The following is a 26597-nucleotide window of genomic DNA, read 5'->3' as shown; positions in this document are numbered from 1 at the left end:
CAAAAATATGGTGTACACCATAGATTTTCGACATCCTATCATCCACAAACAAGTGGGCAAACCGAGGTTACAAATCGGGCATTAAAACTAATATTGGAGTGATCGGTTGGCGGTGATAGAAAGAAGTGTTCGGAAAAGCTTGATGATGCACTTTGGGCATTTTTCACGACTTTTAAAACACTTATTGGTACTACACCATATAGGTTGGTATATGGAAAAAATTGCCACTTATCGGTTGAAATTGAACATAAAGCATTTTGGGCTTTGAAGACTTGTAACTTTGATTTGGCCAAACTTCGCACCAATAACTTGATGCAAATAAATGTGCTTGAGGAATTGAGGAATGAAGCATAAAATACTTCATTAATTTATACGGATAAAACGAAGAAATGGCATGATGGAAGGTTAAAAAGGCGAAAGGATTTCCATAAAGGTCAAAAAGTGTTACTTTTAAATTAAAGTTAAAGCTTTTTCCTGGAAAATTACAAACCTGGTGGGATGGACCTTACGTTATCAAACAAGTTTTTCCACAAGGTACCATTAAGCTAATATCAAGAAATGGAACTCCCTTCAAAGTGAATGGAAATAGAGTAAAGCATTATGAGGAAGGTATGCCAATTGAATAAAGAGAAAGGGAAACATTGGAACATTCACTAGCTGAATCAACGTAAACAGGAAGGAGTCCAGCTTATGACTCCCCAAAAAGAAGCGCATGTAGAAAGCAACCTGTGATTTTGAGTTTGCATATTCTTTCCTTTTATTTATTTTTTTACTTTTGTCTATTTTTTCTTATTTTTACTCTCTGATTCTTCTAATTTTTATGGAATTCGAAGTGGGGAATGGCATAAAACGAGTGTGGGATGGATGATTTTAAAAATTTAACCATAATGAAACTTTTTCTTATCACCACGAGTTGGCAAATCATCAGAAAACATAATTACATTTTTCATATGACACAACGACATGGTGCCCTCACCACGATGTTGTGAAGGTTTTAACTCGGTCAATTTAGGGATTGATTCACAGTCTAAACATTTCTTACTTTTTACTTCCCACCTTTCTCTCTCGTCGTGCCAGCCTCCCCCACAAAGAACACCCTCTTCTACCATTGATTTCTTTACGTTTTCAACAAAAAGGTATGATTTTTGTGTGATTTCCTTGCTAATAATCGAATATATACTAGTATATGGTGTACATTTTCTAATTACAAAAGATTTGGGGCCAAATTTGAGATATAGGGTTTTGATTTTTGCAAAAATCGGTCCCACTTATTGATGTTTTTCGTTTGAGTTTGTTGCTATTCTACTAATTTACATTCCTAGAACAAAACCTGAAGTTGATTTGAGTTGATTATGTGCAAATTCATGATCTACACTACCTAGGGAGACCGATAGTTCGTCGACCACGACGACACATCGTGGTCCTCATCATGGTGAAGATTTTTAAGACTTAATCTGTTTTGTTATGATTTTAATCTTCCACATGGTTTCTTTGTGTGTTGTTCTTGGTTATTTTGAAGCCATGGCTAGCTGTTCATGATGCAACCAAACTCGGAGTCAACCCAACTTCCCATAGTACACTTTTCCGAGGAATGTTGGTCCTACAATTCTTGCAAGATGGAATGCAAAGCTGGAATGGCTGAAACAAAGGAGAGTTCATGTGCCTATGGTAATGGATTGGCATTGGATTGGTCAAAATGAATTGATGGAAGGAATTGAGCCTTATCTAGACAAGTCATTTGATAAAGTTAAAGGGAGATTTGTTTGCATGGGTTGGAGACACATTTTCCAAATTCAAGATATCGTCTACAAGGAATTGGTCCTCGATTTCTTAGCCACTATGTCTTTTAGGAGGAAGGATGGTATTTATGATGAAAACAACCTTACTTTCTGCCTTTATGGAGAAAGGTGCGCCCTTAGCCTTGCTGATTTCGCTTTAACGACATAGATCTATCTTCCGTCTGAGGTCCATTCTAAATCTTATCTTCAATATATTGGTTGTTGTGTGCGGATTACAGAGGGGTTTAAGGCGGAAGCACACTTGAACGATATTTCAAATGGAGCTTATGAAAAAGGAACTGCATAAGAGAGTGGCATTCGCTCTCCTATTCATCGCCTATTGAACCGCCTCATCACAAACACCATCAATCAGCACCAGGAGGGGGAAAAGTACCCCACTATGGGTGTATTTTTCTTACGGGCTCTTATATCTCTCGATGCTTATGTGGACTTACCCTTCCTTTTGGTGATATTTCTTGTGGAATGGACGGGAAAGGATAGGCGAGGGTCTCCTCTCTATGGTGGCATGCTGATTACACGACTTGCATATTCGTTTGGAGCTTTTGGTAAATGTGATGTCGTGCTTTTGACTGTGGAGCAACAGAAACCATTCTCTACTCTCCTTTATAAAAGGAAACTATTATTGTAGATCATGGGATGGGTCATTTTGGTATTCTTGATGACACTCCCTGAAATCGACGTGGGAGGGGGTGAGGCAAAGAGGAAGGGGACCCAAAGGAGATGAGCTGCCAGTGGTACCGACCAAGGATGAGTGGCCCATGGACCCTTATAGTGTTGTGCAAAGAAGATTTGAAGACAATTTGGCAAGGGGTTCCAACTACATCAATATGAGTCTAGATCATCTTATGGCGCAAATGCATGTCACATGACCCACTCATTTCCCCGAGTCATACCCTTACATACCAAGCTAGGAGGAATTATGTAGAGAACAACAAGGTGGAGCTGGAGGAAGTGGAGGAGGAGATGGTGATGAAGAGGATGAAGATTGAGAGTTTTTATGCTTTTCTTTAAGTGGATTCAAGACTTGTTTCTTTTATGTTTTTCTTTTTTTTTGTGACTGTTCGTTTCTTTTTGTTTGTTGGATACTTATCTTTATTTTGGATTGTCTAACTATGTTTCCTAGTTTCGTTACTTTTCTTTAGATTCACGGAATTTTTTGAGTCCGAGTGAGGGTATTTTTTGCAAAAGGAGGTTCTTTATAGAGAAAGATTAGAAAATAGTGAGAAAGGCGAGGTTAGAGCATTTTCGGGTGTTCGTTTACATCAAAAAGTGAAGTGTCATGTCCAAGTAATATGTTTAGTAGCTGGTGCTCAAGACTAGTTCATGAATTTGATCATTTTCCATAGTTTTGCACGATTTTACAACCAACACGATGTGGTAATAGACAACAGGTCGTGTTGTCGCAGTTAGAACACAAATTTTTTTCTAATGAAGCCACCACGTTGTGTTCCATTTCACCACGAGGTGGTGCTTTTTCAAGTCCGTTTTTCGAGTCTACTTATGTACATTGTAAAGTCTAAGTGTCTACCGATAATAATAGAGATTATTATTTCAAAGAGTGGCGTTTCAAATTGATTCCCATTGTACAGATGCGCTGTTCCCACACCGTGTAGTTTTATTTTGGTGCAATGCCGAAGTATCATCCTGGTTACCATAACATGGTTGACATTTTCCTATGTCGTGGGGGAGTTTTTCATCACATAAGAAGGTTGCCATTCTACATACCATCACGTAGCGGTCAACCACTTCCGTTTCCACACTTTGGAGCAAACTTGCACTCCTATACACGATTCGAGATGCATCTTCTATCCTAGAGGAGTTTGTTCCTTTTTCTCCCTCTTTTTAATTATATATTTTTGCATAATATGCAATGAGGGTATTGCATAGAATAAGTGTGGGATAAGGGGTATATTGCACTAGAGAGAAAGCATTTGATTTTTATTGCATTAGAGAGAAAGCATTTGATTTTTAATTTTTAATTTTTAATTTTTATTTATTTATTTATTTATTTATTTATTTATTTTTTTGCATTTCTAGTTTCAAAATTTGCATTCATATAAACTTAACCTTGGAAACTTAGTTAATTAAAATTTTTTCTAGTATAGGATGGGATGATCTGAAGAGCACCCAAATGTTTATCCAAGCTAACATATGTTATAATGTATTTGTGGCTTCCCATTTCCTAGTGAAAATTCATGAGGTATGAAATGTAATCTGGTAGCTTATATGGCATAATATATTCTGCAGCTTAAACCTGAAATCTATCCAAGAGAGCTTAGGTAGTCATTTCACTTGGACTAATACCTTAACCAATCAAGGTTGAAGTTAAGCTCCTTGTTTAAGCATGGAGGATTTGAGTGAAGAAAAAAGGTGAGTTACATGTAAAAAATGAGAGAAAAATTACCAAAAAGTTAAAGAATTTTGGAGCATTCAAAGTATGAAATTCAAAGATCTAAATTCTGAAGAAATCCAAAAGGTTGAAGATACCAAAAATCAAACAAAGAAAGTGAAGAATTCAAAGAGCTCCATTGTGGTATCAAAGTTGTAATTTCTATAATTTATGTATGCTTGGTTGTTTAGCCAAAAATATATTGAGGTTAATGAAGATTTCTGGGGATTGATTCGGAGGGTTGCAAAAATGAGTGTCGTATAAGTTAAGGGGTAAAGGTTGATAAGGATTGTGAGTATTTAGGATTGGGAAGGTCTTAGGAATTATAGACATAAATACGTACAGTGCAGTCTTGGGATAATGGTTGGGTTTGAAATGGATTGTTTTGTACATTTTTGGTAAATAAAAATCAATTTGCTTGGGGGAAAGAAAAGAACAAGTATGGGGTATTTTAATATGAGCATATCTATTCACATAATTATACATCATATCTTAATACTTTTAATTACTTTATGCCCTTAATAGAACAAAAGGTACTTTATTTGTTATGAATTGTATTGTAGGGATAAAAGATATGCTTAGATAAAAAAAGGAAGCTGGAAGTTGGAAGCTGGATGCCGTAAGCTAAGAGTTTGAACCAATGTTTAAAAAATGAAAAAAAAAATACACTCAACACGCCATTGTAGTCCTAATATGACATGGTGCCTTGAAGATTCTCGATTGATTTCGAAGACTTGTTGAACAAAGGATAAACACAAAGACCACATCGTGGTGGCCTTACGACTTTCGTGGTGCTCTGATTTCGGGAAAAGTATAAATACAACTCATTCTTCTACGAATGGGAGAATTTTTGGCTGAATTTTCTAACAAATTTTAAAAACCAAAGTGCAGAACTAAGGCTTGGAAGTGAAGATACTAATTGAAGCTTGGGAATTGAAGACATCAAGGCAATAACACATCTCATTACAACTTTCTCTTGAGTTTAATCATGACTATGCTATTGAATTTCATTTTTATATCATTAATTGCTGAAATCATGAGCTAAATCTCATAACTTTCATTTAGCCTGGCATTATTTGCTAAATTATGAGTTGATTTATGGAATGGATTTAGTTAATATTGGCTATTGGTTGATCTATCCTATTAAAAAACCTCACATACTTTTGATAACTACTTCTCTTTACTTATTGGTGAATTTAATTAAGTTTACATGACCATCTTTCTTAGCTAAATTTGAATCTTATAATATTGTGATCAACAAAACTGTAGGACTAGAGTTTTGAACGAAAGCTAGGGTTAAGTAGGAAAGTGGGTAAAAAGATGTAGGAGCTAATATATGACGACAAATCATATATAGAATTGATTTAAACGACCAATTTGATCACTTAACTATAAGTCTAATCAACTCGAACCAAACACTAGTAAACTTGTTAATTTGTCCGCCTGATCACCGTATGAATGAGCTTGTTTGCTAAAGGATTAAAGGAGTGAACATGAATTTGGTCATTATAGGAATCGGTAACCAATTAAACTATAATACATTGCACTTCCAAGAATCAACCATAATAAAAAATAAAGATGAAGCTAAACAAAAGTACCTTAATTACATTGGTTAATTAATCTTCGTGTTCCTAGCTTAGTTTTAGTGTTAGCTTAATTACTTAATACTTAGTTAATTTGGTAAATCAAGTTTCTAGTCTTGCAAAACTAGAGACAAAACCCTTTTCCATTTTATTAGTAATTAATTAGTAGTAGATAAAAATTAGCTAAAACACTATTCCCTATGTTCGATACCTATCTAGTGTACTATACTATCTTCAACAAGGTACACTGCCTTAGGAAATAATTAGTCACGTTAGTAGGATTAACTAGTGCTTATGAATTTTCGCATCAAATGTACCTTAGGAAATATTATTATGAGGTGATTCTCCCAATCATTCAAAGTTGGATATTCTCCTAGAATTTGACCAAATTTCCTTTCAGGAAGTCCTGTATGCAATGCATGCAACACACACAAACAAATAAGTAAATTACATTACATATATAAAATATATTTTTCAAATTTATTATTCAGCCTACTGTAATGCCCCGACTCTCAGGTATTAATTTCACCGCTTTATTTTTCATATTGAAAGGTCTACTCGGCAAGTTGTGTGTCCAGACTCGTCAAGTACGAATGTTTTGGCCACGTGTTTAAGTAAACAACTCGACGAGTCGGGGGACACAACTCGACTAGTTGGAACTGAAGGACAAAACCCTAATTTTCGGGGTTTTGCACCCTATTTAAGGGATCCTTTGCCCCCTTAGCCTCCCCTTACAGCCCCTTGTGAGTCCAAAAACCCTAATTCGTGTGTGTGCTCCATTTTGTAGGATTTTTAAACTTGGAAATTGATTTGCAAGAAGAAGACTCAGAGTATAAGAGGACTTGTGTATAGAGGGGCTGGTGGATCTAACTCTTCTACTTTTTGGCATCGGTTTGAAGGGAACTGGTCGTTACGTTGACCTTCCCTTTTTCTAGATCTCTTTATGTTGAAGATTTAGCCTTTTCTAGTATATATCTTAACCACTTTCGAGTGTGACCTAGGATCAGAAGTTGCAATTTCAGTTCTGAGCTTATCTTGGTCTCTATAGCTATAAATTCATCAGCTTTAGCAAGTATGAACCTTCCCTTATGAGTTAAACCCCATTGTAAGCTTGGATTTGACATTCTAAGCCTTTAGAACCGTATATACACGTAATGTTTGCAACTTTACGTGATAAACATGCCTTGGGAAGCTTTATCTGCAATATGGAGTTTTGGAGTGGCTTAAAAAGCATCTAAATGGAGAAAGGACTGAAGGGAATCGACGAGTTTCATGGCCAACTTGGTGAGTTCGATGAATATTATCATGTAAGTATTTATGCATGGACTCGACAAGTCATTAGGATGCATGAAATCGGCGAGTTGCAAGGAAACTCGACGAGTCAATTGGGGATTTCATGACTTCTCGAGTTAAGGAAGGACTCGACGAGTCGGTAAACTGCACTCGATGAGTCAGGTCAACATGGACTATTGACCTTGACCATTGACTTGGACTTTGACCAAGGGTTGACTAGTTGACTTCTGGGTATTGTGGTAAATTGGAAATTTATGGAAATGGTCTTATGGTAAATATAGGTGGTTGAGTTTGTGGTCGTGGTTCAAGAATTTGAGTTTATCACTTCGATTCAACAGTTGAGAGGTGAGTTATCCTCACTATTCTAAGGGGTCGAAGGCACCAATACCAACCCATTGGATATGATATCCTAGCAGTTGGTATTATGTTGAGTATGAGTTAGTTATGCATGCTAGTTGTTATGCCAGTTTCGTAGACCAGTAGGATTACCTATGTTATTACCTAATAGTCTATATGTGCATTATCTATGTTATATGTCAACATATTATGTGGGTTGGGTTGAGGTTGTAGTACTCCGTATAGTAGCCAACAAACCCTAGAGTATTCTAGATATGAGCTGAGGGCCAGGTGGGGCATGTCAGAATAATACTAAGGACTCATGAGTATTCCAGATATGAGCTGAGGGCCACGTGGGGCATGCCAAACTCATCCTGAGGACTCGTGAGCATTCCAAATACGAGTTGAGGGTCGGGTAGGGCATGCTAGACTTGTACTATAGGCTCAGGGGCATTCGAGACACGAGTTGATGTCGGAAGGAAATCCAAACTCACAATGTGGGCTAGGGGTAATCCAGTCTGTAAAGCTGTGGACCCAGTACATGTTGTTATTTGTATATGTCTTATTTGTAGTGTATTGGTATTTTGGGGGAACTCACTAAGCATTGGGCTTACAGTTTTAGTTATTATTTCAGGTACATAAGATGATCACGGGAAGGTAAAGGGGTGATGGTACAGCTCCTCATATTTATAACTTCTTTCGGAGATACTTTGATATTATACTATTTTGAAAACAAGTTTTGTAATGATTAATGGTTTTGAAATGTTTAAATTTGGCATGATTTCTATGGATGTCACAAGTTGGTATTATAGCTTTGGTTTCAGTGAATTGGAGGAAAACTTGTGTGAATCCAGTCTCAAACTAAGGAAAAGATTTTCAAAAAGGTTTTCAAAATATCAAAGGAGGATGCAGGGTGTACGATTAGCTGGAGCCAAGTATACCCCAAAATACCATACGGTTATTTGATATTGTGATATGTTAGAATAGCATGCTAGTACTAAGATAGTGATCCTCAGGAATCATATGATAGAATTTCCTGATCTTTGATGCATTATCTTATGTAGAGTACCTCATTGATTATTTTATGAATCTTTCGTGTGTGAACTAACTATTGGGTGAATACTCTAAGTAATATGCTACATTTGTTAAAAGGTCTTAGGGTAAGGGATTTGGTCCTATTGTGCAGCTCTTGTTTGAGTACAACCGTTGTAGGATTAAATCATTTAGTCTAAGATTGTTTATGTCTTGCAGCATGTGATTATATTCATGCAATAGTTAACTAGCACCAATGGAGGGTCGTGTGGCAGTTGGTCGATGGGTGGGTTGTGCGAGGTCGGTAGGCCAGTATGAGATATTTAGCATTCATCTAGGAGTGAGTATTAAGTGCTCACTATGTTTGTATATATATTGTTAGGGCGTTGTGATGACACTTGACAAAAATATGGGTAGGTGTGGAAGGTAGTATTGGCCCGTACTACTGAAAGCACATGACCCATATGTGTAGCAAGGAAGTCACAACCCCTAGGGTTTGGTTGGGATTAGGTTCCCTATCGTTTATGCGGATTCTCTGATATCTTCCTGGTATATGTTCAATATGGTGATGGTGAATTGATTTGAAGCGGGATCCAGATCAGGATTAGGAGCGAGTGGCCGGGATAGGCCGGTATTGTCTGTTGATCAGATATAGGGGATGATTTCCGTGAAGGTTTCTTAGATTTTTCGAGAAGAATCGTTGGGTATCGTGGATCGCGTCACCGCTAGGGGGATTGCTAAGTTCGAGGAGCAGGTTGTAGCCTTGCAATCTGTAAGAGATGTTTCTATCGGGATGACTACTGGGGGAGTGTCAGTGGTGGGGTCACAACTAGGAAAGAGGAGGAGCGACTTCTCAATAGAGGATGAAGAGTTGGATACTGTTGACCTGGGTACTGGAAGTCAAGAGGGTTAGAAGGTGTGTCGCAAGTGTAGGGGACCCACGGATTTGCTTGTCACAAATTCAGGTGCTACAAGTTCGGGGAGAGTGGACATCTACAATGGGATTTCCAGAAGGATCATATATGCTTTCTCTGTCATTAGGTAGGTCATTTTAGGTCCAGCTGTCCTACGTTGAGGGCGGAAGGAATACAGATTCCAGCGGTCATCGTTCCTTAGGAGGTGAAAGTTGAGCCGCAAGAAGTCTCTGGTATGTAATTGGAAGTCCTATTCTTTTAAAATATCGTGGTCAAATCGTCTTTTATAGGTAATTATTTTGTCTCGGAATGTTGTTGAGTGTGGATAAGCAGTAATTTCGGGGTAGTTGCATGTTTTGTCTAATCTATGGGTTGCGGAGCTTCTTGAGTCATTAGGTCATTGGAGGTGTCAAGAGAATTTTATTATCAAATGATTGTAGGTAGATAGAGTTCATGGTTTCATTAGACAGTAGGAAGTATATGGTTGATTGATGGATTGGAATTTTATCATCTATGGAAAGGGTGGTACCCTTTCAGTTCTTCCAAGATCACAGGAGTGAACAGGCTTGTGACCCAAGGTCAGGTGGTATTTCCAGCTTAGGGTCCATTGGTTGCAGAAGTTGGCAACAGTATTTTCGCACTGGTAAGCCCAAGTGAGTTGATGTGGCGTGAGCATTTTTTGAGGAAAGTATGTAACATATCCTTGGGTAGGTCGGGTTTTAGATTATCAGTTGGAGTGCAAACAAGGATCAGTTCAGGTCACCTAGGATCGAAGGGGGAGTTTTCTTGCATAACCTCAGGAGGGTCAGGGTAACCTAGTAGGAAGAAGCCAGGACTTCTTCGAATACTCTTGAGAGTATGACATCTCCTGTATCCTTCAGGGGCGATATTGGGAAAGTGTATTGTGTTGGATTGTTGTGGTATTGGGTAAGTTATATCCCGAATTGACTTTCTGATATGCTCGGCTTGACTTCTAACCAATAAGTAGTGGTTAGTGTTCTAAGTGGGGGAGAATTCGAAATTTTCAGGTTGAGCGTCAGCCTGAAGGATTTGTTTGTTGCTGTTCAGATTATGGTTCCCAGAATGGTCGGACAGACGTTAATCGATTAACCTCTTAAGGAGCATGAATCCTTCAAAGGAATTCAAGAGGCGACAGTTGAGAAGCTAGGAACACATCATCTATTTCCCTTATGTAGTATGTTTATGCTTCCAAAGTATTTAGGGTATGTTTCCCCGTGATTATGGAATACAACTTTGATTCGTATCAGGCTTGGATTTCGGTAACCTTGGGGATAATTATGGATGTTTTCTTAGACTAGTTTTGTATTAGTACAATCGCATCATTCTCGATCAAGTATGGGTTTTTTGATGAGTAAAAATGGAGTTAGGAATTCCCAAATTTGTGCATGGCAGAGATTCTTCGTGTGTATTTGTGGGTATTCAAGGTGGCAATAGGGTTGGTTCGGCTTACGAGCTTGATTAGGTCTAAATCATAGTTTGTAAATTAGATCTAGAGTCCAACTATCATCCTATTCTAGGTTCATGTGCAACCATAGTTTTGTAAGATATTTATTAAGTAGAAACTTGTTCTATATGTGAATCGTGCATGGTGGGATTTCAGCATCGTGGTGTTGGTCGGTGTTGTGAAGGAAATTGGTTAGGCCTTTTCTTTTGGACAATGGTGATAGTTTATCAAGAGAATTCCAGTCTTGAGCTGAGGGCTAGGTAGGGCATACCAGACTCATGTTGTAGGCTCAGAGGCAATCCAGACCTATGATGAGGACCTTGTAAGGGTATTCCAGTCATAGGCTATGGGCCTAGTGATCTTAGTAGTTCATTTCTTCTGTTGGAGCACTTTTGGAATGGACACATTGTTGAGGTTCGGGCAAGCCGTAATCGGCTACGAGGAATCAGAAGATTTTGGTGCGAAATACAAGGTTAGGTCCTTGAACCTCAAGTTATGAGTTTATACAGGAGTTTCGTATATAGTGGTATTCTGATCTAGGGTATTCCCTCCCGAGGATGACCAGACCCTTTGATTTATTGGACCTGACGTGTTTGGTATTCCAACCCGAGGATTGATTAGGCCAAACATGTGCAGGATACGTGGGTACTCCATCCTGAGGATGACTCGACCCATCATAGGTATGCCTGGTATTCTACCCCGAGGCTGATTGGTCCAGGTATGAGTGTTCGTACTTATAAGCCGGCTTTTATATGTATGTTGGTCCTAGGGGTACAGGAAGCATTTCCTTGTCAATACTAAAAGGGTTCATCTCCCAGTTTACATCGCATTTTTCATTATATCCCTGGGAATTTGTTACCAAAATGATTTTCTCTTGAAGGAGCACCTAATATCTTGTCAATAAAAGAATTATAGGTTGCAGTGTGCGATTTGTGATTCTGTTTTTTTGGTGTGGTCAGGCAGACGGTTATGGAGGAGGCTCACAAGTCTCGCTTCTCTATTCACCCAGGAGCCACCAAGATGTATCGGGATATGAGTTTGAGCTGTTGGTGGTCGTGCATGAAGCGAGAAATCGCTTGGTACGTCGAGAGGTGTTTGACCTGTAGGATAGTTAAGGTAGAGCATCAGAGGCCATATGGCAAGCTTCCGCCTCTAGAGATTCCCATGTGTAAATAAGAACAGATCACGATGGACTTCATTACCAAGTTATTGAGGATGGCGAAAGGATTTGATGCTATATGGGTCATCGTAAATCGATTGACTAAGAGTGCCCATTTCCTGGCCATATGGGAGAGATCGTCAGCCGAGAAGTTGGCCGACATGTATGTACGTGAGATCGTTGCTCGCCACGGAGTTCCAGTCTCAATTGATTCCAATCGAGATGTTAGATTCACTTTCCGCTTCTGGAAGAAGTTCCACAAGGAGCTGGGCACGCGGTTGCATTTTAGCACAGCTTATCATCCGTAGGCCGATGGTCAGAGTGAGCAGACTATACAGACCCTTGAGGACATGTTGAGGACTTGTGTTATCGACTTCAGTGGGATTTAGGATTCCCACCTACCCCTTGCAAAGTTCTCCTACAACAACAGCTATCATTCCAGTTTTGGTGCCCCACCTTTTGAGTTGTTGGACGGGCGGAGATGTCGTACTCTGATCTGTTGGGGTGAGGTTGGTCACAGAGTGATGGGAGGGATAGAGGTAGTTTTGTAAACTAGTGAGAAGATTCAGCAGATTAGATAGCGGTTGTAGACTGCACATAGTAGATAGAAGAGCTACACCGACCGGCACCGATCAGGATTAGAGTTTCAGGTCGGTGACATGGTACTCTTGAAGGTCTCACCCTGAAAGGGTGTGATCCGCTTCAGGAAGAGGGGGAAAGTGGGTCCCTGATACATCGGTCCATTCAGGGTCATTGCCAGGGTTGGCAAGGTAGCTTACAAACTAGATCTTCCTGAGGAGCTCAGTCAGATCCACAACACTTATCACGTTTCACAATTGCGAAATTGCATCCTGGACGAGGAGGTAGTAGTATCATTGGATGACATTCAGGTTGATGAGCGCCTGAATTATGTAGAGAGGCCCATGGCCATTCTGGAGAGGAAGGTGAAGGTTTTGCAGAACAAGGAGATGCCTTTGGTAAAGGTGTAGTGGGAGCACCGAAGAGGGTCTGAGTGGACATGGGAGCCGGAGGCTGAGATGCGAGAGTACTATCCGGAAATGTTCACCACAGCGGACTTCGAGGATGATGTCTAGTTCAAGTGGGGGGAATTATAATGCCCCGAATTGACTTTCTAATATGCTCGACTTGACTTCTAACCAATAAGTAGTGGTTAGTGTTCTAAGTGGGGGAGAATTTGGAATTTTCAGGTTGAGCGTTAGCCTTAAGGATTTGTCTGTTGCTGTTCAGATTATGGTTCCCAGAATGGTCGGACAGACGTTAATCGGTGAACCACTTAGGGAGCGTGAATCCTTCAAAGGAATTCAGGAGGCGACAGTTGAGAAGCTAGGAACACGTCACCAATTTCTTTTATGTAGTATGTTTATGCTTCCCAAGTATTTAGGGTATGTTTCCCCTTGATGATGGAATAGAACTTTGATTCGTATCAGGTTCGGATTTCGGTAACCTTGGGGATAATTGTGGATGTTTTCTTAGACTAGTTTTGTATAAGTAGAATCGGATCATTCTCGATCAATTATGGTTTTGTGACGAGTAAAAATGGAGTTAGGAATTCCCAAATTTGTGCATGGCAGAGATTCTTCGTGTGTATCTATGGGTATTCAAGGTGGCAATAGGGTTGGTTCGGCTTACGTGCTTGATTAGGTCTAAATCATAGTTTGTAAATTAGATCTAGAGTCCAACTATCATCCTATTCTAGGTTCATGTACAACCATAGTTTTGTAAGATATTTATTAAGTAGAAACTTGTTCTATATGTGAATCGTGCATGGTGGGATTTCAGCATCGTGGTGCTGGTCGGTGTTGTGAAGGAAATTGGTTAGGCCTTTTCTTTTGGAAAATGGTGATAGTTTATCAGGAGCATTCCAGCCTTGAGCTGAGGGCTAGGTAAGGCATACCAGACTCATGTTGTAGGCTCAGAGGCAATCCAGACCTATGATGAGGACCTTGAAAGGGTATTCCAGTCATAGGCTGTGGGCTTAGTGATCTTAGTAGATCATTTCTTCTGTTGGAGCACTTTTGGAATGGACACATTTTTGAGGTTCGGGCAAGTTGTAATCAGATGCTAGAAATCAGAAGATTTTGGTGCTAAATACAAGGTTAGGTCCATGAACCTCAAGTTATGAGTTTATACAGGAGTTTCGTATATAGTGGTATTCTGATCTAGGGTATTCCATCCCGAGGATGACCAGACCCTATGATTTATTGGACCTGACGTGTTTGGTATTCCAACCCGAGGATTGATTGGGCCAAACATGTGCAGGATACGTGGGTATTTAAACATGGTACACTGCCTTAGGAAATAATTAGTCATGTTAGTAGGATTAACTAGTGCTTATGAATTTTCACATCAAATGTACCTCAGGAAATATCGTTGAGAGGTGATTCTCCCAATCATTCAAAGTTGGATATTCTCCTAGAATTGGAGCAAATTTTCCTGCCAGGAAGTCCTGCATGCAATCCATGCAACACACACAAACAAATAAGTAAATTACATTACATATATAAAATATATTTTTCAAATTTATTATTCAGCCTACTGTAATGCCCCGACTCTCAGGTTTTAATTTCACAGCTTTATTTTTCATATTGAAAGGTCTACTCGACAAGTTGTTTGTCCAAACTCGTCGAGTAGGAATGTTTTGGCCACATGTTTAAGTGAACAACCCGATGAGTCAGAGGACACGACTCGACTAGTTGGAACTGAAGGATAAAACCCTAATTTTTGGGGTTTTGCACCCTATTTAAGGAATCCTTTGCCCCCTTAGCCTCCCCTTACAGCCCCTTGTGAGTCCAGAAACCCTAATTCGTGTGTGTGCTCCATTTTGTATGATTTTTAAACTTGGAAATTGATTTGGAAGAAGAAGACTCGGAGTATAAGAGGACCTGTGTATAGAGGGGCTGGTGAATCTAACTCTACTACTTATTGGCATCGGTTTGAAGGTAACTGATCATTACGTTGACCTTCCCTTTTTCTAGATCTCTTTATGTTGAAGATTTGGGCTTTTCTAGTATATATCTTAACCACTTTCGAGTGTGACCTAGGATCAGAAGTTGCAACTTCAGTTCTGAGCTTATCTTGGTCTCTATACCTATAAATTCATCAGCTTTAGCAAGTATGAACCTTCCCTTCTGAGTTAAACCCCATTATAAGCTTGGATTTGACATGCTAAGCCTTTAGACCCGTATATACACGTAAAGTTTTCAAATTTACGTGATAAACATGCCTTGGGAAGCTTTATCTACAATATGGAGTTTTGGAGTGGCTTAAAAAGCATCTAAATGGAGAAAGGACTTAAGGGACTCGACGAGTTTCATGGCCAATTCGGTGTGTCCGATGAAGATTGTCATGTAAGGATTTCTGCATGGACTCGACAAGTCATTAGGATGCATGAAATCGGCGAGTTGCAGGGAAACTCGACGAGTCAACTGGGGATTTAATGACTTCTCGAGTTCAGGAAGGACAAGTCATTAGGATGGATGAAATCGGCAAGTTCGAATACAAGAGGATCAATGTATAGAGGGGCTGGTGGATATGACTCTTGTACTTATTGGCATCGGTTTGAAGGTAACAAGTCATTACCTTGACCTTCCCTCTTTCTAGATATCTTTATTTTGACGATTAGGGATTTTCTAGTATATATCTTAACCATTTTTTAGTGTGAGCTAGGATCTAAAGTTACAACTTCAGATCTGAGCTTGTCTTGGTCTCTGTAGCTATAAAGTCTCCAACTTTAGCAAGTATGAACCTTTCCTTTTGAGTTAAACCCTATTATAAGCTTGGATTTGACATTCTAAGCCTTTAGAACCTTGCATGCACGTAAAGTTTGCAACCCTACGTGATAAACATGCCTTGGAAAGCTTGATCTGCAATGTGGAGCTTTGGAATAGAATAAGACCCTAATGTTCCAATCATCCTTGGAAGACCATTCTTGAATACCACATGTGCCATAAACGATATGCGTGAATCGACACTTACACTTAAGGTTAGGGATGATGCGGTTACTTTTGTCACTAATCAAGTAAAGGAGCATGAAAAATCAATGGAAGATAAGACTTCCTCAATAGAATTGGGTGATGAATTGCTGGAAAAAGATTTCGCACTTTGGGAAGAAAATAATTCAAGGCAATCCGCATCCTCTTTAGATGAACAGTTTGATGCTCAAAGAGACTTAAGAGAATTAGAGAAGCTACTTGAAGGAAATGAAAACAATGAATATCGAAGTAACTTTGAAGAAACAAATTCGACTTTTAATGAAAAGAATTTAAAATATAAGGAAGCAATTCAAGTTGATAATAAGAAATGGTTGGAAGATGAAAAGGGCGTGTCGGTTTTGAAAAATAAGGAGCATAACTCTTCCATTAGATTGCACACAAACAATCAAGAAGAAAAAGGGGATAAGCTAATCACAAGAAAAAAACCCCACGCTTCATTTTTTACCTCCTTCGAAGTTTTTACTTTGAAACCACCGGATTCTCAAGTATATGAAGACAGTAAGGTGGAAACAAGGGCCTTAACTGATGGTAGGATGATTAGTGGAAGTGTGGTTGAGGTAGATAAAAGCAAAGGAGGTGGGATGGGACAACAAAAAGAAGAATAGAGGACAAGGATTGTAATGAGGGGAAAAGGGACCAAATGTAAATACAATGCGATCATTCCTAAAAAGGCAAAGGAAAATTTGAAGAAGGACTATATCAAGAAAATGATAACTTATAAAAGGAGTTGGAAGTTTCACAAAGTGAAGAAGGGATTCCCGTCAGAAGAAACCGCTGAAACATAGAACGGTAAGGAGTCCAGCTAATGACTCCTCAAAAAGAAGCGCCTCCGGGAGGCAACCCGCTATTAGAGTTTGCTTTCTATTACCTTTCTTTTTCATTTTTTTCTTTCATTTTTTTAGGATTTGTTTTTCTCAATCTTCTTCTTTGTTTAAAATGATTGCTTGAGGGAAAGCAAGACTCAAGTGTGGGGTATGGTGGCATAAATTTAAAGAACACAAAATTTTGTCAAAATTTTTAAACAGATTCAAAAACTCGGTGAGTAGATACTCTTACTCGGAGAGTCCAATTGAGAAAACGTGACATTTCTGCAAAATCGTGCATCTATTCGGCGAGTAGGTACCCCTAATCAGCGAGTCCATGTTTTAACCAGAAAAAAAAAATTTACAATATGTAAATTAGGGTTTTAACCCTAAACGTAAAAAACAAACTTTCATTCATCATCCATCAGCTGCTCGACGAGCAACACTACTCTCAAGCATCTATCTTCAATTTCTTGTGATTTCTTCCAATTCCCATCAAAAGGTAACATTTTTTTACTTATAATCTTGTTAAAGTTCCAATCTTTGGTAGAATAATGACCCTAATTTGTGCAAAATCCGATTTTGACTTGACTTGGATTCTAGGTTTCGATTTCTTGTCAAATTAAAGTGTTTTTGTTGAAATTTCTTGTGAATTAATGCTTGATAGACATCCCTAAACAAACCCCCAGCACAAATTTGGAGTTTTGATGGATGATTTGCTCCAAATCAGAACTTAGACTCGCACAGATCTTTCGACTCGCTGAGTCTGTTCATAGACTCGACGAGTCCATGTTGTAGGAGCCCAGATTTCTAATATTTTAATGTTTCTATGTGTTTGTGGTTTTTTTTTTCTTGTGTTATGTTACAGAAAATGTATAGAATGGGTTAGAGTTTATCTGGAAGCGGTCATGGGGACATCCCGTGGTTGAACTTTCCACAAATAACTTCCAAATCAACACGGGTTCAAGCAAAGAACAAGTTGGAAATATTGAAGAAAAAGGATATTTACGTGCCCAATGAGATTGATTGGAGTTGGATGGGACAAGCAGGGCTAGAATAGGAATTGACCCCATATGTGATCAAGACTTTTCAACAGAATGGAGTGTCAATTACATGCGACGGGTGGAACTGGCTCTTTCAAATCCAAGAGCTGGTTTATCAAGAGCTTTGCTGGGAATTTTTCTCCACTGTTGTTTTCCGAGGGGGTAATGACATTTATAATCCCAATGCCCTCACTTTCTACCTTGGTGGGGAAGTTCGACAATGCAACATTGTCAAACTAAGCTGGAGGATGGACATCTATGACCACTCTATGGTCATTACTGAAGAATTTGGTACTTTTCTGGCGCATTGCCATAAAGATTTACCCGAGGGTGTAGTTGCTTCGAATTGGTGGAGCACCATTACAAAGCGGGTGTACATTCCATCCTCCGCTCAAGAAGGGAGTATTTGCTCACCCATCCACTATTTAATTCATCACATTATCGCTTGTTCCATAAACATGCGGAAGGATGATGACAAGGTTCCAGCACTTGATGTTTTTTTACCTATGGAGTATTATTACGTCCGACGTATTCTGCAACATCCCTTATTTCTTGGCAAAATACTTGGGTGAAGGGGAAGTCAAGGAAAGAATAACTTCTAAAATCAATGGAGGCATGTTCGTGACCCATTTGGCGAGATCATATGCCATTTTCAAAAGGGGAGCCGGGAACTTTTTGACAATGGTACCCATACCACCTTTTAGTCTCATGTTATATAGGAGAGCATAGATCATAGAAGATTATGGTGGTGGTCACATTGGCATTCCGAATGAAGATCCTAATTTTGTAACCGAGGGGCCGGGTTGGCGGGTGAGGCCACGTAGAGAACATGTCCAAGAGGAACCGCCGGTAATCCCGATTGATGATGAAATACCCATGGATTTGTATAACATGGAACTATAGTTGTACCAAGATGATCTCGGTAGTAGCATGAAATACCATAATGAGTCATTTGTTCCTTTGTTTAATCAACTGAATCTTGCGTCTAGAGATGGACCCAGGTACGCATATGTGCAAAGTTGGGACGAGTGGAAAAGTCAACGCCAAAATCAAGCCGGAGGAAGTGGAGGTGGAGAAGATGAAGAAGAGGATGAAGATAGAGTTATTATTTTTTTTTGCTTGGTTTGGTTAAAGACAATTTTTATTTTGCTTTTGTGTGTTTATGTTTAATACTTAAACTTATAATTAAGCCTTTGTAGGATTTATTTGTTTTTCTTTACCTATCACTTCTGTTTTTGTTTTTTATTTTTTCAGTTGAGGGTTAGGGAATGCATGCAAGGTTATAGAGTCAAGGCTAACCAAGCAAGAAATCAAGTCTAGGCAAGAAAGAAAACAAAGTTTTGAGTCACGTTATGAGTCTGATTGAGAGAAGAGTTATTGAGTGTTTATTTACTTAAGAAAAATGAGGGAAAGTGTCATTTTGATATAACCCACATACCTCAAAAACGAACTTGGGCAGAATACAATTTTTTTCAAACAGCGGTCTACTCGCCGAGTGCACATTATGGACTCGACGAGTCCAAGTTAAATTTCTTGATTTTTCTGCCAATTATGCTACAACTCGGCAAGTTTACATAGCTACTCGATGAGTTTCTCATTATTCTACTATCAAGCTAATGATTTGATGACATCCGATACGGGCATTGGTTGTATTCTTTAAAGATCATTTACCGAGCATTTTCCGTGACTTTTTCCTGCATAATTGGAGCTCTACCACACAAGACGAATGACACCCAAGGCATGGATGAGTTGTTCCCAAGTCTAAAGTCAAATGAAGAAGGAGCTTTAAATGAAGAAGATCAACATCGCCACTACTATCACAGGGGAGTTTGTTCCAGTTCCTTGCTCACCTTGTTATTTTCTTTATCATGCATAATATGCAATGGGGACATTGCATAAATTAAGTGTGGGGTAGGGGTTGGTTATGTTAGTTAAATTGTAAAAATTTTGCATTAAAATTGTTAGGGCTAATTTAGAAAATTTTGGTAAAGCAATTAGGAAATCATTCTAGTATTGTGTTTGATGATTTTATGAAAACCCAAATGTTTAGTTTAGCCTATAAACATTATAATGCATTTGTGGCCTCCATTATTCTAGTGAAATCATGTGAAAAAAAACACGACCTCACTAAGTTTGAGGGACGCAATATGTTTAGCATCGTGTACTTGAAATGTATCCAGGAATACTAATATCTTTAACTAATAAAGGTTGAAGTTGAGCGCCCCTGCTTAAGCATGTAGGTATTGAGTGAAAAAAATGAGATACATGTTAAAAAAAGAGAGAGAATTACAAGAAAAGCTGTAAAAATTTGGGAGCAATCAAAGTATGAAGATCAAAAGATCAAAATTCTAAAGAAGTTCAAAAGTTGAAGATACCAAAAATTAAAAAGTTGGTGAATTCAAAGATATCAAGATCAAATCATCAAAGAAGTGAAGAATTCCAAAAAGCTCCATAGTGGTATCAAAAAGTTGTAATTTTCTAGATTATGTATGCTTGGGTAGCTTGACCAAAATTACCTTGAGGTTACGAAGTTTTCTGCGGATGATTCGGAGGAATGCATAAAATGAGCATTGTTCAAAAGAAGTGGGCAAGTGTTTATGAGGATTGTTAGTATTTAGAATTGAGGGGGTCCTTATGAAAATTTTTCGACACAAATGCATGACTTGCGGTCTTGGCGTAATGGTTGGGTTTGATTGGGATTGTTTTATGTGATGCTAGTATATTTATAATTCAGTTTTGCTTTGCGGGCAAGCAAAAGTCAAGTGTGTGGTATTTTGATATGTGCATGATTGGCTATATATTTTGTATAGAATTTTAATACTTTTTGGCTAATTTATTTCAATTTATGGACAAAAGGTACTTAATTATGTTTAAATTGTTTTTTCAGCCTAAAAGATGTGCTCGGGAGCAAAAGGAAGCGGGAATAGCAATTGGAAGCTCGGGAATTGAAGAAAGAAGAAAAAGTGTCAAAAACCATACCTACTCAGCGAGTTGGGTGCCTACTCGATGAGTAGAGACGAACATTCGCGAAGCAAATTGAAGTCCTTACCATACAAGGTATTTAATGAGGGACTCGGCGAGTCGGTTATTGGACTCGGTGAGTAGACTCTATTTTCATAAATCTATAAATAGAACACATAAGCCCGAAACTAAACCCTTCTCTGGAATCCTTGGAGATTAATTTGCAACTAAAAGGTGTAGCCGGAGCTCTGGAACTCTTGGAACAACCCTAGCTTTCAATTTTGAGAAGATCAAAGTCAATCTTAGTTTACTCTTTACTTAATCTTTTGTTTGAACTATGTATGAACTATTAGAGTTCGTTTTTGAGCTATTTTCTGTTGTAATTGTGAGCTAATACTCATCTATTCTGTTTAGGGTTGAAGAATTTATGACTATGGTTTGATTTTATGGTTGGATTAATTGAATTCGGTGAGTTTAGTTTTGTTAAGCTTGTTAAAGAACCTTATGTGTTAACAACAACTGTTTTCTGTTAATTAACAAGTATATTAAGCTACATAAACATCTCTTAATTGCTTATCTCATATGATTTATTTGAAAACATTGTTATGTGCCTAGGAATAGTGAATGTGAAACTAGGGTTAACAAGAAAATAGGTAAGTTAATGTGTGAGCTTGTGTGACGAACCATCAACAAGAGGTTAATTGAATTAGTAATTTGATTAGCTAACTAAAATTCTTACTTAACCCAAATCAATAAACTATGGAACTCGTTAGATTAACCAATTGGCCACTGTTTAAATTGATTTTTTTCTAAGGATTAGTAATAGCGAACGTGAACGTAATCACATTAATCGGTAGCCAATAACAGTTAATCCATTGCACTTTCCATGAAATCAACCATAATAGTAAATGAATTGAACCTAAACGGAAGTCTTCTCCATTATTAAATTTAGTTGATTGTTTATTTGCTTTAGCTCATAGTTGTTTAGCATGAGTTTTATTGTTTGAGTTTCTAGTCTTGCAAAACTAGAGAAACCTTTCCCTTTCATTACTTGTTTTAGATAATTCTAGTAATTAGCTTAATTCTCATTCCCTGAGTTCGATACTCTGGTTATTCAATTATACCACCAATTGACAGGTCCATTGCCTTTGTGTGTCTAAATTATATTTAAAAAGTATGACTAAAACTAGTGCATTTTACACACATCAGTTCGGTTGAGATTAGCCAATAAACCCTAGAGTATTCTAGATATGAGCTGAGAGTTGGGCGGGGAATGCCAGACTCATACAAAGGACTCGGGAGTATTCCGGATATGAGTTGAGGGTCGGGCAGGGAATGCCTGGCTCATACTGAGTACTTGGGAGCATTCCACATACGAGCTGAGGGTCGGGTAGGGCATACCAGACTCATACTGTAGGCTCAGGAGCATTCCAGATACGAGCTGAGGGCCGGGTAGGGCATACCAGACTCGTAATGTGGGCTCGGAGGCAATCCAGATGTGAGTTGTGGGCCTGGAAGGCAATCCAAACTCACAATGTGAGCCATGGGTAATCCAGTCTGTAAAATTGTGGACTCAGTACATGTTGTTATTTGTATATGTGCTATTTTTAGTGTATCGGTATTTTAGGGGAACTCACTAAGCTTTGGGCTTACAGTTTCATTTTTTGTTTCAGGTACATCAGATGATCATGGGAAGGGAAGGTGTGATCATACAGCTCCGCATGTTTATGACTTGTTTCTGGGATACTCTGATATTATACTATTTTGACAATAAGTTTTGTAATGATTAATGGTTTTGAAATGTTTTGAAAAAAGTTTAAATTTGACATGATTTTTATGGATGTCACACCTACCTTGAAGGACAATCGAGAACAGTTAATGTACTTTTTCTTGGGCTACGCAAAATACATAGGGACATCCATGGCATATTTCACATATTGCTCAAACCTGACCAATTCATTCCATTACATTACAATTTACAAACAAAGGACTGAGTATCAATATTCAAATCAGTATCAATATTAACATTCCAAAGCAACATCATACTATTAATTAATCAAGGTGGGCGGGGGAAAAGAACACTTATCCAAAAGAATCATCAAATAGAAACAGAAACATTCCAGCACGATTATTATCAATGTTCGTCCAGATTTGATCAATTATATAATACAATTTATCAGTCTTAGTTTCTAATTCTTTCCATTTCATATATTATATTATATTATATTAATATATTTAAGATAACCTAACCTCCTCATGCTGATATGACCATTTGGCTTTCCTTCTATAAATGATGAATCTGCAAATAGTGTAGTAGCAATGTGATTCACATTCAATATGTAAATTCACAACCACAATTAGTGAAAACTACAAAGCATGCATAATCTACTGTCTACTCACAAGTTATAAAGCAAGAATAGCATGAAACATTCTTATTATGTCTGTATCAGAAGAGAAATCCAGATTAACCTGCCAAGGTCATATGTGTAATTTTAACTTTTAATTAAAAAATAATCAAATCAAATCAAGAATGTCACACCCCAAAACCGATAACGGCGGAATACGTTTCGGAGTGGAGGACGTCATGTACAGTATCATCACAATTGCATGATAGTAAAAACAAGAAACATACAACCATTTCATTACATAGTGAGTTTAATTACAAGTGTGCTCTGTAAAGTTTCAATAGACACCAAAAGTAATACAAAAACAAAAGATGGATTATGTAATGCTCCATCTTCTCCAAAATGTTGCACCTGTACCTGTCTATCTTTGACTTGAGGATACAAATTATTTTGAAAACGAGTATCAGCATAAAGCGGGTGAGTTCATAAGAATTTAGTGTAAATTTTGTATAAAATGCGTTAAAACTTATAGTGTGAAAAACTGCAATTTACATTTATAAGTAGTAGAAAACCCCTAGAAAATCCTATATTTTCTAGAAAATACATCGCAAGTGAAAAACTCTAAGTTGCATGTAATTTTTATCATTGAAAACCGTTTGTTGTAAAAGTGTCGTACTAAAATCTCCAGTATCTAGTGTAGATAGAGGAAAAGTTATGCCTGTTGTCAGTATTAATGGTGCAAACTCCCATTATTAATAGATACTTATTTTCTTCGGGATATTAACTTAGACTTTAGTCTTAGTATTTTAGTGTGGATACCGTGTATTCCTTTTATGTGACCAATAGTGTGAACAATAGAGGATCCCATAACCTTCCCGGTCATACATAGTGTAGTGAAGTAGTGCCATCCCTGGGCCATTTTGGCTCGGACAGAGGTTAACAATCGGGATATAATAGTGTCTGCCACGTATAGATCTATACATGTAGCGTCGCCTTCGTTCCGGAAAGCTCTGGTCACAGTATGTAGCGCGTAGAGTATTTTGTAGAGAGTTAGTGTGTTATCTTTCGGATTAGTGCTTTCTCTTGTAATATAGTGTAGTAGTCTTTTATGTAGTTCATAGTGTGTTCTCTTATTCGTGTATCGTTTTGTAATAGTATGAATTATAGTATGTATAGTAGTAGCGGTAACGAGTAGTAGTGGCCTTAACTATACCTATTATAGTTAACTTAGTGTGTATGGTTCTTGGCAATTAAATAATATAGGCATCGAATGAGATGAAAATGCTTGTACCTAACACCAATATACATGATATATAACTAAGAAATCAACGACAGTCGAACGGATAACAAATACCCTAAGCCCACAATCAAACAAGAACAGGAAATAAGGCGAGTTATCGGTCCTAAGTCCTTCAAGTCTTACTTATATAAATATATTAGTGTAGATACATTTCATAAGAAAAGTAATTTAATAAAAATCTTGACCAAAGAAAGCATTTAGAAAATAGTTTATTTATCCAAAGTAGTTTTGAAAACGTAAAGTTCTTTTATAATACATAGTGATAAATCACATGTGATTTGAACTACGGGTAGTAAATTACATGTGATTCACTTCCATAATAATGTATATTTGACTTGTATCCCCCCCCCCCCCCCTAAAACATATGAAAACATCAGAAAGGTTCATTAAGGGATATGAACTCACCTAAAATCGAGTAAATCGGATGGAAGTGTCGGTTGAGCGTTTGGTGTCAATTAAGGACTTGTACACCTTTTAAGACCCTATTAACATATGAGATATATGTTTTACAAGTAATTAGTCACTTATACTTTTTATTAAAACATTTACATATCCTAAAATCGATTCGAGGTCTTATGGGTTAAAAGTGGTTCTCGGGGATTGTACAAGGCCAAAAAGAGGTACTAAGCGGGTCCAAGAGCTTACTCCATTGGAATTTACGGCCCAAAGGCCACTCCTTGGGATTTTATGGCCGTAAGCCTCATGGCTTGGCCGTGAACTCTTGTTCACTCCCCAATCATTGATGTTAAGGTCCTTATTTCATCCCAATAATTTTCTAGTGAAGGTTTAGGGCTATTTAAGGGGTTTAAACCCTCATTTAATGAGGTTTGGGGGATTTTACGGTCTAAGCTTATGCTTGGGCCGTAAACTCTAAATTACCCCTCAAAACATAATGTTTAATGATCCCAAACTCGAAATGGAATTTCCTTAAATCATATCTCAAGCCTAAACATGCTTTGGAAGGGTTTTTGGGGCATTTTTGCATGGATAAGGGGTGTTTACGGCCTAAGAATGTGCTTGGGCCGTAAACCCTCTTTTATGCCCTAAAATCTTGTGTTTTGATGACTAGACAACCCTAGGTAAATCCCTTAACTAGTATCTAAGCTTAATAGAAGAAAAATCGGGACTTTTGGCAACTTTTGGGTGTTTACAGCCTAAGGAGATTCTTAGGCCGTAAACTCCTTGTTCATGCCTCATTCATATGATTTTTGAGCTATAATAACAATAATGCATGTTTAGAACAAGTTAGGGAGGAAAATCTTACGTTTGGGAGCTGGAAATTGCAGTTTTGGAGCCGAAAACAAGCTAGAGAGAGAAAGTAGTGAGAGAGAGGAGTTTGAGTGGTAAAAAGCTGCTAAGTGGTGTTACACTTCCTTTTATATGCCTCAGGTATTGCACCCGGTACACGACTACCCGATGCTAAAGTTTAAAGGGGTTTAAACTTTTTACCCGGGTTAAGTGGTAGAAAAAATAATATAACTTTATTTCGTTAAATGGAACTAACATTAACGAGTTATATTTATTTTCACTAAAATGATAATCACATGAAATATAAATAAATAATTAAATATTCATTTATTTCACGACTCCAAATTACGGAACTTTTATAAATGACATATTTCATTAGCAGAAACAGAATTATATAACGGATTTAACGTTGGGTTGTCACAAAGAATTAGTTGTATGTAATGCACCTGAACAGTACATGTCCAGAACATCATGTCAACTCAAAGAGAACCAACTTTAGGCATGTAATTCTTCATTATCTCATATGTTCCCTAAGTCAACAACATTTATTCAATGTTATTGTCACCACCTACCATATCTATTTCTTTTCTTCAGGGGTGAAATTAAAATAAATTAATTCTTTTTACCTTAGGAATTATAAGTATATATGTTCTTTCCGATTTTGGCTAGAAACCAATTCCTATAAATCTAATTCCCATCTCTTCAGCAACAAATTTAACATATAAAGTAAAATAACATCCACATGGATCATGCATGTATAATATATATCACAAACTGACCATTACAATTTACGATTACAAACTAGGTAAAGGTGTGAATTCACTTATGCACAACTTTGATGGAGAGTTTCAAGAGGAGCACCACTAAGCTCAAACTGACCACCAGATTCCAGAGATATACTTTGTTTTCCATGA

The 26597-nt window shown here is 37.9% G+C and overlaps 1 pseudogene; it reads right to left on the bottom strand.

Annotated features, from left to right (window-relative positions):
• Window positions 1–26597, bottom strand: part of LOC145046618 (glutamate--cysteine ligase, chloroplastic-like) — a 38167-nt pseudogene that overhangs the window by 10858 nt on the left and 712 nt on the right.

The sequence above is a fragment of the Lactuca saligna genome, chromosome 5 (assembly GCF_052625555.1).
Source record: "Lactuca saligna cultivar CGN05327 chromosome 5, ASM5262555v1, whole genome shotgun sequence".
Taxonomy (NCBI): Eukaryota; Viridiplantae; Streptophyta; class Magnoliopsida; order Asterales; family Asteraceae; genus Lactuca; species Lactuca saligna.
The sequence above is the reverse complement of the archived record's forward strand: the minus strand, read 5'-3'. Positions and strand labels throughout refer to the sequence as shown.